General features: G+C 26.5%; 1 long non-coding RNA gene across 1 annotated transcript; it reads right to left on the reverse strand.

Annotated features, from left to right (window-relative positions):
- Positions 1–11,072: 11,072 nt before the first annotated feature.
- Positions 11,073–13,173, reverse strand: LOC149060876 (uncharacterized). Its single transcript, XR_016189740.1, has 2 exons — positions 12,990–13,173; positions 11,073–11,205 (listed from the first exon to the last, which is right to left on the reverse strand). It is a non-coding gene; the product is annotated as an uncharacterized LOC149060876 (long non-coding RNA).
- Between the last annotated feature and the right edge of the window lie 1,047 nt (positions 13,174–14,220).

The following is a 14,220-nucleotide window of genomic DNA, read 5'->3' on the forward strand; positions in this document are numbered from 1 at the left end:
ACCTGTTTAAAATTTAAAATCAATTACAGATGTCTAACTGTGATGTACATATTATAGAATACCTGTAAATACTATTAATATTGATAATAAGTTAAATGGTGACATTTTAAACTTTTATAGTATTTAATAAGTTGTTAAAATGGAAGAAAATAGCCATTTAAAAATAATATATGATTAAAAAGGCTGAACAACTTCAAATTTGGACAAAATTAGATAATTAAACAAAAAATAACTACCCAGCCAATTTTTTATGAAATTGATTTAATTCAAAAAATAATAAGCTCAGATACTTGGTTCACAAAGGAGCAAATCTTTATTTTAGATATGGAAAAAGTTTAAAAAAATATATTAACTCTATTTTAGCCATTTTTGATTTTTATTAATTTTTTTTAAATTAGTATATTTGAATATTTATCCAAATACCTATGATAGTTATTCAAATACGCTACGCCATAATCACTTAGAATTATTTTTTGTTATTATACAATGAATTCTAATTTTTCAAATTTAACATTTCCATTACAATGATATACTCGTCAACAACCTCTACTGTACTATAGTCATATTCACCAAAATAAAACATTTATTTTTAATGAAATGGTTTATTATTCATAAATAAATAAATAATTCTCTAAGCAATATAGGTACCTAATTCAGGTTTAAAAATAAAAATAAATGAAAATTGTTACTTTTATAATATTTATAGAATGATTTTAATTATATAGGTATGCTTATCAGGTGATATAAGTTGAATATTGTTGATGCATTTTAAAGTCTATTAATTCATTTGTTATTTCTTTAAATTTTGTATTATAAGAGTCATATTTCTAAAAATGGTACATCGTGACAAGCTTTTAAAATACGGAATTTAATCGCATAAAACATGGCAACTAATAAGTTGGTCATAAAAATTACCAAATTCAAATCAATAAAAAAAGATTTATAAATTTATAATGTTTTCAAACAAAAATCAAGACTGATTCGTAAATCATCATTAAAATTTAAAAAATAAACGTATATACACTAGGTACCTATGTAATAAATTAGCAAAATCTTGCATTATACGCCTCAATCTCTTAAATATGCTAAATAATATTGATTTATGAAAAACTTAATTTACATATTTATAATCAATTTATTTAATATCGTAGTACCTCCGCTGGGAGGCTTCTGCATGCAGTCTGTCTTATCTGCCATTGTATTTATTTATTTTTATTAATATTTTTTTAGCTATATAGGTACCATAAATTGCTCTTATCGTTCTTTTTTTTTTTTTGAAACAGATTGAATAAAAAACTTACGAACCAAAAAAAATTATATTTAATATTATATCGATAATATTATTGTCTCGACAAACCGTCGCGTCGTAGCGTTTTTAAACAGCACAAAATTATATCATAATATGTATTACCTATTGCAGTTAACACTTAACGTACAGTTCTTCATACAGGTAGTAGGTACGTTTGTAAGACGGAGACAACAACATATGCCTATGTAGCATCCTCTCAAGGTCCGTTTTACCTGCAGCGTCAACTATCGGTACGGGAAACGAACATAAGTCACCGTCTAGACGTCAGGCTGTCAGAGAAAACGCACCTAAATGTGGCGTTTTATACATTTTTATAAGACGTGTTCTTTGAATAGTTCTTAAAACCATTAATTTTATCATTGTGAACTGACGTAGGTATACAAAAAACACTCAATTATATATATACTAATATATTATATTCATAATTTTGGATTTTATTTGATACATTGAACCTATTTTTAGTTTAAACGTGACTAAATGTAGTTATTATTTTCCGTACTGACCAAACTAGATATCATGTGTGTGTAAATATTTATAATTGTATTGAAATTCTATTATTATTGATATGTTTAATAATATTATAATATTATATTTAATATTTGCAGCTGTATAATTTTGTAATAAACCCTAATAACAAAAGCGCTCTACCTGTAGACCTAACCTAACCCAGTTAACTGCATAAGTAAATAACAATGAAATATACGGTTTTACATTTGCATTCACCGTCAACGTTATTGTAAACATATTCTGAGAAATAAATCCGGTCATACAGTTTCTGGATTACAATTACAATGTATATTAAGATATATAGGTGTATAATTATGGTAGGTAAATACATATTTCACATAGGGACACACCTCTAAAAAAAATATATAGGTATATTATATTATATATTAGTATATAGGTTTATTATTTTCCCTAGTAAATTAAATACACATGATAAATGATTAAGTTTAAATAAATCCAAATAATTAACATAATATATAAATTAACCGTAAATTTTAATTAGTTTTTTTCCGTATAAAACAGTATGTCTCGACTCATCTCTTTTCACACAGGTTATCATATTACAGAATTGTTCAATACATTTATAATTTAGCGATCATAAATCAATACATTTTTAAAACACATTTAAAATATACAAAAAATAACAATACATTTATTCTATCTTGCCTGTTAAATATTGAATAATATGCGAAATACTATTTTGTATTTGATTCATAAAAAATATGAATCAAATTTGATCAAATACATTTTCTTGCGACGAGTCACTGAATAAGGTTCCGATATGCACATGCACGATGCATTTTATTGCATAGTGTTACCGCTACCAACCGATGTCATCAAACTGTAGGATATTAAAATAAACAATATAGTTATATATAGTTTATACTGAAATTAAAATCATATAAAGTAAAAGTATAATTAAGGCGTGTCTTTGTTGGACCTCTTGGATGTTGCAGTCTTAAACAAAATTTCTCGAAAATCATACCTATACAAATTAAGATACCTACTGCAAAAATATAAAGTGTCCCATAAATATTTACCCATTATGATTTATGATATCCTGAGATGATAAAGATACCATAAATCTGTTTTTTTTTTTTTTGTTAGACTTACGCAGACAAGGGCTACATATAATAAATTTTTTGGTAGAAATGTTAAAATATTATCTTTATTAGTCGATGGATAAAACTGCAAAAAACTTATTTTTATCCGGGCGGTGAGTTTCTCTTTACGGCTAATAGGTAATCCTCACAAGATACCCTGTATTTATATAAACAATAGCCTTATACTATAGCCGCAATACAACATTGTCATCGTATACCCAAGTTTAGTATAATAACTAGACTTCAAAATTTCAGAATTATATCCATAATTGTATTATATTATTGCTATATTATAGTAATAGTAAATATATATATATATATACACACTAGTATTATACGTTACACAAATATACTGCGCACAATTCTTTTTTCGTAACCATATGTAGATATACGTTATATGTTATACCTATTCCTACATTTCCGTACAACGGACATTTGGACCCAGACGTACCACCCGTCGCTTGACATTTTTTTTTTGTTTACAACTGTGACCATTAGCCAGTTTGTAATGGTCTGATAGAGGCTACTGGCTAGGTTATTCGTCAGAATGTTTCTCCGAACTACGTATTAACATTATATATATAAGTAGGTACAATACAATGGGCTTCTTAAAAAAAAAAAAGGTCACATTCGTATCGGTTTCACACGTCATATGAATTAGGTACGTAAATATTGCAGCACAGGTATATTTTAAAAACCTTTAAAGTAATACATATTATAGTATGTAGCATATTATGCTATATGGCTAGCCAAACCATGACTTGTCTCACCACTTTTTTTTTTATAAACCTAATAATAAGCACCATTATGTTAGGTTATTATTATAGAATAATTTCTTTTTCTACTCTTCGTAAAATGCCTAATGTGAAATATTGGTATCAAGCAAAGGCCCAGAATAGTTAAATTTTGTCCATAAAAAAAGTCACAGCTATATGAGACACTTGCCGCCCTAAAAATAATTTGTGGTAGGTTTGAGCTCGTAAATGTATAGTTGTGCCTTCTGTACAAATAAAGCGATTTGCATATGATATAGGCGATTGCGTCAAACTCCCACAGTGTTATGGGTTAACTTACCTTTCAAAAATGTAATAAATAATAAATACACGAAATTAATAATATATTTGTAATTAAAACGTCATTCGTTATAATCAAAATATAACAACATAAAATGTGGATAAATAAGCAAAGAATTGCGTCGCGCTTGCGCACAATGAACGCCCAATTCGGTGACTCGTCACTGGAGTATCGGCATCATTTATTTGTATTGGTATAATACGCTGAGGCTTCTTCCGTAGTATATGATAATATAAGGAAATAGGTAGTGAGGAGAAAGCTTTTGCGATATTTTATCAGTTTATCACAGACCACTGTTAGTAATCAAAATAAACATACATCAGTAATGAATTTATATAAGTTTTATAAACCCATAAGTTTAACATGTACAAAAAAAATTAAAATAGCAATGTATTTTCTTTTTATAGTTGAAATATAAAATTTTCGATTTTTTTAGCGATTTTCGTAGAAATTAAAATAATTTTTTAATTTTGTCAACATTTAAGGAGGGCTGCAGAGGGAGGCTCTGGTTATTCTACTGTATTGTAACAATAACTTGTATAAATTATCATTCCACAAATATACAATAATGACGTCATAATATCGGTCGTATGATGACCATTAAAATTGAACACTTGTTTCCGTCATTTTTATATTAAGACGTATATTCATCGAATTCCGAAAACGATATAATATTGATGTTGTATTGTAGTATTGAACACAATACACACAACCAGGCGTCTGCACGCACTACACACACACACACACACACACACACACAAACACACACATTCATACATACCAAAACATTTTATTTGGGTAGGAGAAGCCGAACAAAATAAAGGCGACGCGTATACCTACCTGAGACCCGAGTTGACCACATACAAATCACTTCTCAAGACCTATATATCGTTTTAACCTTGATAAGTATTATATACTATTAAGAGAGCAAAAATGTTATTTATTAATTTTATTCAGTTTCCTAATAAAATTAGGGTACTTTACTACAGAATAGAAAATTGCCACAATAATTTTGTTTCAACAACTATGTGAAGATAATTTCGACTCGAACAATTACAAATTCATTAACCTGTTGCCGTCAGGCCAAAAAATATTTTAAAAATCGATCCAAAATAATTACCAAGACGCAATTAACGTTATCTCGAATTTCCAATTAGGATTCAAATATTTCAAATCTAATCACTCCACTAAAACTCGGCAACTCTTTACTCTTTATTTAATACAGTAATACTCTAATAGAATGTGTATTGTGTATAGAATAAATTTAAAAAAAAAACGACAAACAGGCGCAGCTGTCTTAAACGTGGCACAAGCCTAAACAATTTTCCTACAAGGAATAAAATTGAAATACCTACTTTATATTCAAGCATATTTTGTATAAAATGTTATACGTAATCTTATTGTTTTTATGTCATTGCATTAATATTTGAAACAGCTAAAAATAATATCATATTATATACAATGCGATCCATTTAACTGGGTACACTAATTATATAAAAAAGTATTAACTTTTTTAATTTTTAGGTTTATGTTTTTCCAAAAACCGTATAGGTATATTATTTAATTTTTTTCATCCTTATATTTATTGGTAATACCATCACTCTATCAAATTTTGATTTTCAAATGGTAACATATTATTAAAAAAATACCATGAATTAATAATACCATTTTTTTTTCATGAATTTACATGTTAACATTTTAGTTTTCGTTGATTAATTTACGAGATAAGTACAGCTCGGACTGAAAAGTGCGTATACGAGACACGAGAGCTATAGTCATGAATTCGATATCGTAATCGTTGAAACCAAAGTAACAAAATAAATAACAATTGATTAAAGATTACAATTTCACTTTAAACCCTGATCATATATTAACTTATCGGCTAATTGGATATACCGAAATTTCCTAAAATAATAAGTGAAAATTTGAAAATATAATAAAATTAATTTATGTTAATCACAATTCCACAGATAATTATTTAAAAATTTAAATGGTATCACCATAGAGTTCTTCGTATTACCACTAAGCACCAAGGTATTCCTTGATAAATCCTCAATTGGTTCTATAATATTAATTATGATTACATGTATAATGTTATGCAGAAAGTAAATAATAATTATAGGTACCATCTAGGATTCCAGGGGATAATAATGCGCAATGATGTCACGATTTAAAATAGTCCTATCAATTAAATAATAATATTTTAATGTGAATTACAATTTACAATAATAATAATAATAATATTAATTATTAATTAGTGTGGCGATTTACAGTATTTACGCATAGACTAAATAGTAAATAATATAACATTGTCTATTTCACATCTTTTTCTTTGGTGACTACGGTTCATGCAGGATTTAAAATAGTTCTATCTTAAATGGTGGGTATTATTCACATGATATAGTTTAGATTTCTCCCATAAGTTACTCAATACTTTTTAGTATTCACCAATTATATGTAGGTGTATTCATATTGGTAAGTGTTTTTGCACGAACAATTTATAATTATTACAATTATTATTAATGATTTTATTTTAAATAAACTATAATGTACTACCAACTATAAATATATTATTTATACTTAACTATTTTAATGTATCATCTGCCAAAGTAAATATGTCTTGCAAAAACTGAAAATACTTCTTTGTCATATTTATAAAAATTGATTGTGTTGTGTAATTGGTTATATAGGAATAAACGGATACAAATTGAAGATGAAGGAATGAATGATCAATTAAAAGGAGTGAAGTTGAACGATCAAACAAACATAGTAGGTAAGTGAATTACTTTCAAAGTATATGATATATTGCCATTTAAATTTTAAATTTTAAAATTTGTTTTTGTGTAAGAATTTGTTTGGAAAAATTACCTTGAACAGTACTGAAAATTTCAAATGTTGAAGTCTATTAATCCAAATAAAAGAGCATCAACATTAAAACTCTAGGAGTTTTATTGCTACGCTTGAGGTAAGATAAATATTGGAATACAACTGAATTATAAAGTGTTAATTTATTCTTGTGTAATAATACATACTTAAAAATGATGTAGTTCGATGGTCAGAAATGTACTGGAAGTTATAGTTCAAGATTGAAGCCAAAAAAATTGAATGCAAAAATATGTTAGGTACCTACCTGCCCAATATATTATGTTGACTAAAAAAATAAAGAATCAATTTGATAGGTATATAGTTTGAACTATTTAACTATATTAATATTGTTTATACATTTTATATTATAAGAATTTCATATCTAGAACAATATTGAAACAATTAAAATTTATAATTTAGAGTAAGTCATAGATTAAGAAGCTTAAATCTAATATATTATAAACCGTCCTTTATATACATATGTGTTTGAATCTTAAAATTTTAAATATTAAATACTTTTTAACATTCTATCAATATAGGTTTTTCAAATATTATGAAATAGTCTTGTAAATCAAAAAAATTAGAGTTATGATATTTTACCATTTTTAAATTAAATTCAAAACTATCATATTTTAAGATGTGGCAGTAAAACATTTTTATTTATTATTACCCAGACAGTTGTATTTCATATTTTGGTTACAAATTATAAATTATAAAATGCAATACTGTTACAACTCTATATATCGCTGTTTTTCACTTGACATATCACACAATAATTAGTTTTTATTTAGCGTAAGAACGCCACAAATCAAAATCAATCCAACTTGAATTTTGACATCAGTTATTAAATTTGATTTATTAAAATATATATCTACAACCATATAGTAAATATGGCTCTCTTGCTCAGAAAATTAACTAAAATTGATGTAATTCAATACTGGTACATCGTTGTAGTGGCTAAACAAAATATGTTATTGAAAGTGGCTTTCTTGCATTCTACAGTGCTATTTTTTTATTAAAAAATAGCTATTCATTTTGTGTGGTGACGGTTTTGTTCTAGATGTAAAATTATATAAATAAATATTGTATAGGTTTTATTAGAAAAAAATGAAGAATCTCTAATGGAAATATGAAAGACATAGAAATTGGTACAGTGACAAAACTTTGAGAACTATTGGAAGATTTCTCATGACTAGAGTTTTTAGTTGTTTTATTTATGACTTTCATTTGGTCAATTTTTTTAAACATTAATTGATTAGCTTTTATTATTTTTATGAAATAGACATTTTTGTTCCACAGTCTTTATAATATTTTTTACACATACACAGTAGAATTAGTGATGTTTTTGAAGTTTTTTCCATGGTACCTATATGTATAATACATTGTCTATAACTAAGTTGTTAAAACAAAACATTGAATTATTACTACATCCTAAATTATCATCTATATTAACTGTTTATTTTATGACCATGGATAAATAAAATAAAATGATAATGACTTAATAAGTTAGCAAAATATAACTGTATATTATATTACTCTACCAATACTAAAGGAATATGCTTATTTAATAAAAAATAGTATCCAGTAGGTACCTATACTATTGGATATGCTGTAACCAGTCTAAAATAGTTATGATGATAATCATACAACATCTTATATTACAAAATCAACAGTTATAATTAATTTAGTATACTTATGTAAAATATATTACTTATAAACACAGAAATAAAAAAAAGTTACTATAAATTTACTAAAACTGTTATGATTGAAAACTGCACAAAAATATGTTATGTTGTATCTACATTTCATTTCCTTTATAACTTTATCGAATAGCAATTTAAATACAAATATGAAAGCCATTATGACTAGGTCATATGTTATTCATATTTTGTATTACTTTTGGATTTTAAGTCGATACTAACGAGTACACAACACACTATATTCTTTAATAACTTTATTATATATAACTTTTATTTTAGCCTAAACTGAAAAAGTTTCCTGCAGATGCAGCTAATTACAACCCAAAGCTATTATTCGATAATCTGAGGGTCGATGTAGAATATATGAATACTTTTTTGTTCAAAGTCTCCAATATTATGCTGAATGAATTATCAAATAGATGTTTTTCCATTTGTCGAGAAGATAATATTTTTGTAATATTTTATTACTATCTAACTTATTAAACTTATTTTTAATTGTAAATAGATTTTAAAATGCTGTTAAATGTAAGCTCCTCAGGTATAATGATTTATGATATTTATGTAATTACTTAATTAAATCAGACAAAAATAAATTGAATTATCAACAGGGTCTTGCCAATAGGTGTCGCAAGGTGAATAGAAATATCCAAACACCATTAAGTTTTGGCCAATAATTTTTTTATCAATGAATTTGGATCTTAGGAATAAGTTCAAAAAATTATCTTTTTTCTTCATTATTAATTAGTAAGGAATGGATTAGAATGCAAATCTCATTTTTTTCTGAATGTCTAAAAACATTGCTTTCAAAGCACAAAGTTCATTTCATACATCAAGGAATTAAAAAATGTAATTTTTTATTTTGCATTTTAAGACTATTATATTTTTAGAGCATTTTTCGACATTTTATATATGTTTTTTATTTTTTTATATAGGAATATATAAAATTTGATTAGATAAACCCAGACGAAACTATTGACACGTGTAAACACACATATATCCATACATACAAGTTACAACATATTATAGTTTTTTTTGTATTTTAATATTTTAATCAGATAAATTTTTCATTGTAATGTGTTTTTTATAAGGTTTTTTGTAAAATTGTGTTTTTATTGAATTTAAATACATTTTAAAAGTTTTCTAGAGCATTTTTAAATTAAAGCAATTTTTTAAGGCATTAAGTCGTATTTAGGACTTTTTCTTATTTTTTATGGCATTAAAATCCGTTCCCTATTAATTAGAAATTTAATTGAGTATTATCACCTGCAATTTATTAGTATTTTGTTTTCGAGTAAAATATATTATTATTATGTATTGTAAATAAAAAATGGTATGATTAATTTGGTATAAATGTTTATATTTTGTTAATTATAATTAGTATGTTTATTTCATGAATAATATAATTGATTTTGTTTTGATTTAATTAAATTTATATTTAATCCTAAAATAATGTTAAACACACAGTTATAGGGTTTCTCTTGTTGAAAACTTAATTAATAATTATTATAATAATATGTTCTTATATTCATCAAAAATTATAAACTAATTTAGTTTTATTGCGTTAATTTTTTCTCTATATATTTAATGATAGTATTATAATATTATTTATAAAAAACAGTAAATTCAACCTCATAATTTAAATACTTATTAAACTATTGTAAGATAAGGATCCATATTCAAATTATTTATTGAAGATAGTTGAAAGGGGTTCAGTAAGAAAAACAGTAAATTGTAATAAATTATGTTATCCCTTGTACAAAAAAAAGAATAAATGTTTTAAACTAATAAGTAATTTCTTTATCTCCAAAGATTTAACAGATTTGAAAAAATAGAATAATACATAATACTAGACTTATTATAGACATTGATAAATGATTTTTAATTGACATATTTTAGTTGCCTTAAATATCATGAATTCATACTATTAAGTTAACATATATTCGTTAACACAAATCAGCATATGTTATTTTCACACTGATTGTGTTCTGCCTATTCTGGTTACTCCTTCACTTTGATGGTGACAGCTAAAAATATGCTTGGCACGATTGAAGTTGGTAGTAAGTACAATACATTTTATATACAGTAATAATATAAATAGTCATAGTATGTTATTATTTATGATCAAGTAACTAGTACAAACATTCAATAATTATAAGATTTTATACAGAATGTGATGTTAATATAATTTTATAGTTACTGATATATATATATATATATATATGGAATTTTGACATATGAGTATATTATTTTATGTAGGTATATATAATTTTAATATCATTGTAAAATTGTTCAACAATACCAGCTCCGTCCAAAATATAACATGCTTTGTACTACTTTGAGTTATACTTTAAGGAAGGATTGAGTTTTTATCAGCATTTAAAATTTTTTAATAAAATTAAAATATTTTACAACTAATTACAATTAAAGAAACACAATTATTCATTTATTATTTTTATACATGGTCTAATTGTGCATAAACATTGATACATTAATTCTGCATTTACGTGATTTTATATATTACATAATAAACATATAATATATTAAATTTGGATACTTATAAATAATTAAAATTAGTTTGTTGAAAAATATTTTTATTTTGTTATTTTAACTTGATTCTTCTTCATAATATTCTTCTTCGATAATTCGCCTTTAAAAAAAACAAACATTTCAATTATAAATGTATAGCTAATGTTTTTGTGACTAAACAATTGGGTATTAAATGCATACTCATTTAAACATCATAACCTCCACAGGCTCCACATTTAAAATAATATGAATAAATACTATACAATACTTAATAATTTAATAATCATATTTCAGTCAATTTTACTTTATGCATTTATCAGTATTTGGTACTTACAAACAAACATAAAAAACAAAAAACTAATAGTTTATATTTTGTAAACTACCAACATATGGGGTGAGGAGTGATGATCTCCCTTATGCCTACCATCATGGGCGGATAGGCCATTTTTGGACTAGGTACCGGAAAATTTTAAAAAGGGGCCTCCACATGAAAAAAAAATGTATAATATATAATATTAAAGGGCCCCATTATCGAAATACTAAGAGGGGCCCACCCGGAAATGCCCGGTGCCCGGTAGGCCTATCCGACTATGCTTACCATTGATGTAGGTACGCCAGGCATGTCAAACCGCTAGCCGTCAGCTCAATTTTTTGTGACCCGCGGCTACCAATATTAATATCAAAAACATAATAAAAACTTAACAAACTATTAATCCCTTGTCATACTTATCTTAGACTCTTAAAGAATTTTTTTTATTAATTTTTATGTGTGGCCCACATGGTAAGCTTTTAATATATTTGGCCACTTGATACTTTGAATTTGACATGCCTGATGTACGCTATGAATAATATTAATCGTTATTAGTGTCTCACTCAGCATTATTTTCGAATATGATCTAATATTGTGTTACCGAGAAAAGGTAGACTCTGCATCCAGCAAACCCCCCTGAAAGTTACTACATCACAGTATTAAGTGTACATTATTTAAATTTTATCATCGTATATTCGTATATATACTATATAGTAATAATTCATATTTAATATGCATATAAAATTCATAATAGGTAGTTATGAAGAAATGTGTACCTTTCTATGTGGATAAAAGACAATGTACCTACATGGAAATATTTTTTTTACTTAAACTAACTTTATGAAATTTTTAAAAAATCTGTGCGTTTTCTTTTATGAAATGCTATGAATGGAAAATCCCACGGAAACCGAAAGGGGTTTACGCTAAAATCTCAAAATACGTAAATCATTAAGAATTGACGTATGGTTAATAAAACATATTATTAATATAAATGCCATTCGGCGTCACAGCGGCCAGCGGGTGCATAAAACCTACCTACCATACTGATCGATACGAGGTACCTATTACCTAGATCTTGAATAGTACTTTCTGCATATCCGATATGGGCATCATTATTATTATTTTATATAATTTAATTTTAAAAAATGTGACATAGTATGCATAGTATGTTGTCATGACTTTACTTCCAACAAACGTAAAACATATAAAACAATTACAGCAGAACCAATTTTATATTGATAGCTACAATAATACAGTAAAAGAGAAGATATATACGAGTAGGTATCTTTGCAAAATATTATAGTATAAAAATTGAAAATGTTCATAATTTACTGATTAATAATTTATATTTCGCAAAAAATTAATGTGCAGATAATTGTCGTTAATCTTACTAATCTGGAATTTTAATTGTAATTATACAGATAGGACAATTAGTATTCTATAATATTGCTATAATATTAAACTAAAAATTCATTATCGGTTTTGTTGATCAAAAATGTACTCAATGTTGTACAGTTATATGACAGAAACAACTTTTATACACGTCATGGCGATGTCATCTTAATAATATTATTATAACAATGCATTATAGTTACCTAGGTCTTAGGGCATTGATGAACCTGTCGACACCTGGTATCGGTATCGCCGGTGGAACAGGTGGGAACCAAGCTTCCATACCGTCCGGTAGTCGAGGTTCCTCTGGATCTAAATTTTCCGTATCGTCAAACCAGCGACTTGTCCGTTCGTAAATGAGGACTCTTGCCATTTTTTCTGTGGAGATGTACATCAATATAGTGACACAATACAACTGATTGCTGTCGCACATGGTTCGTGCCGTCTATGCAGTCAAAAGGACGACGCGTCATCGGTAATTTTGGTGGTGGGAGATGGTTGTATTTGATATTGGTCATATCGGTGGTCAGACCCAACCTTTACTACCTAATATTTTTTGAAATAAATTTTGATTAGATAATATATACACTTCGCATACGTAAGATTAATATTGATTTATTTTTTTACGTTATTGATTCTTTGATTATTTTCAACTTAAAAGTAGCAGTTAACAGTAACAAAAAATTACTCAAGTGATTTTTGTTTCAGACGGGGTGTGTGGTTTACGGAGATATATAGCCAGGCAGGTTGTACAATTAAGCTAAATGTTCCTACAGAAAATGTCATAACTGTCTATCTACTCATTCAAATCCTCTCATCAAGAACTTATCATTCCTTACGTGTATTATGTAAATATGATTATGTATTCTCGTTGTTTTAGACCAATTTTGCCCTATATGATGTTTGATTTGAGCAGTGCCATGTTTTATGACCATTTATTTTTGATATACTAATTATGTTTATATGTTATTAATAACTTATTATATGATTAAGGTACTGTATAATTTTTATTTATTTTGAACTATATACCAAATATTAGTATCGAAGTACAGAATGACAAAAGTGTTAGCTATTCGGTAAAATTGGTGCCACATACCAATAATATTATACAGGTAGTTGCTAGCCCGGTGACCCTTCCAACAATTCATAGAATCGGTCTGAATAAGTTGTGCTGCGCAACCTAATAAATAGCACATAAGATGTGTGTGAAATGTTAATTTATTACAATCCTATTCTCATACTTCACTTACACACAAACAATTTTTTAACCGTCTCGACATTTTGGGAATAGGGGGGGGGGGCTGCAGCCCCCTAAACCCTTCCTTTGGTTACTCTACTGTATTGTAACAATAACTTGTATAAATTATCATTCCACAAATATACAATAATGACGTCATAATATCGGTCGTATGATGACCATTAAAATTGAACACT

This window comes from Diuraphis noxia, unplaced genomic scaffold (genome assembly GCF_037042655.1).
Source record: "Diuraphis noxia isolate RWA-SAM2 unplaced genomic scaffold, SU_Dnox_SAM2 contig0001, whole genome shotgun sequence".
Classification (NCBI taxonomy): domain Eukaryota; kingdom Metazoa; phylum Arthropoda; class Insecta; order Hemiptera; family Aphididae; genus Diuraphis; species Diuraphis noxia.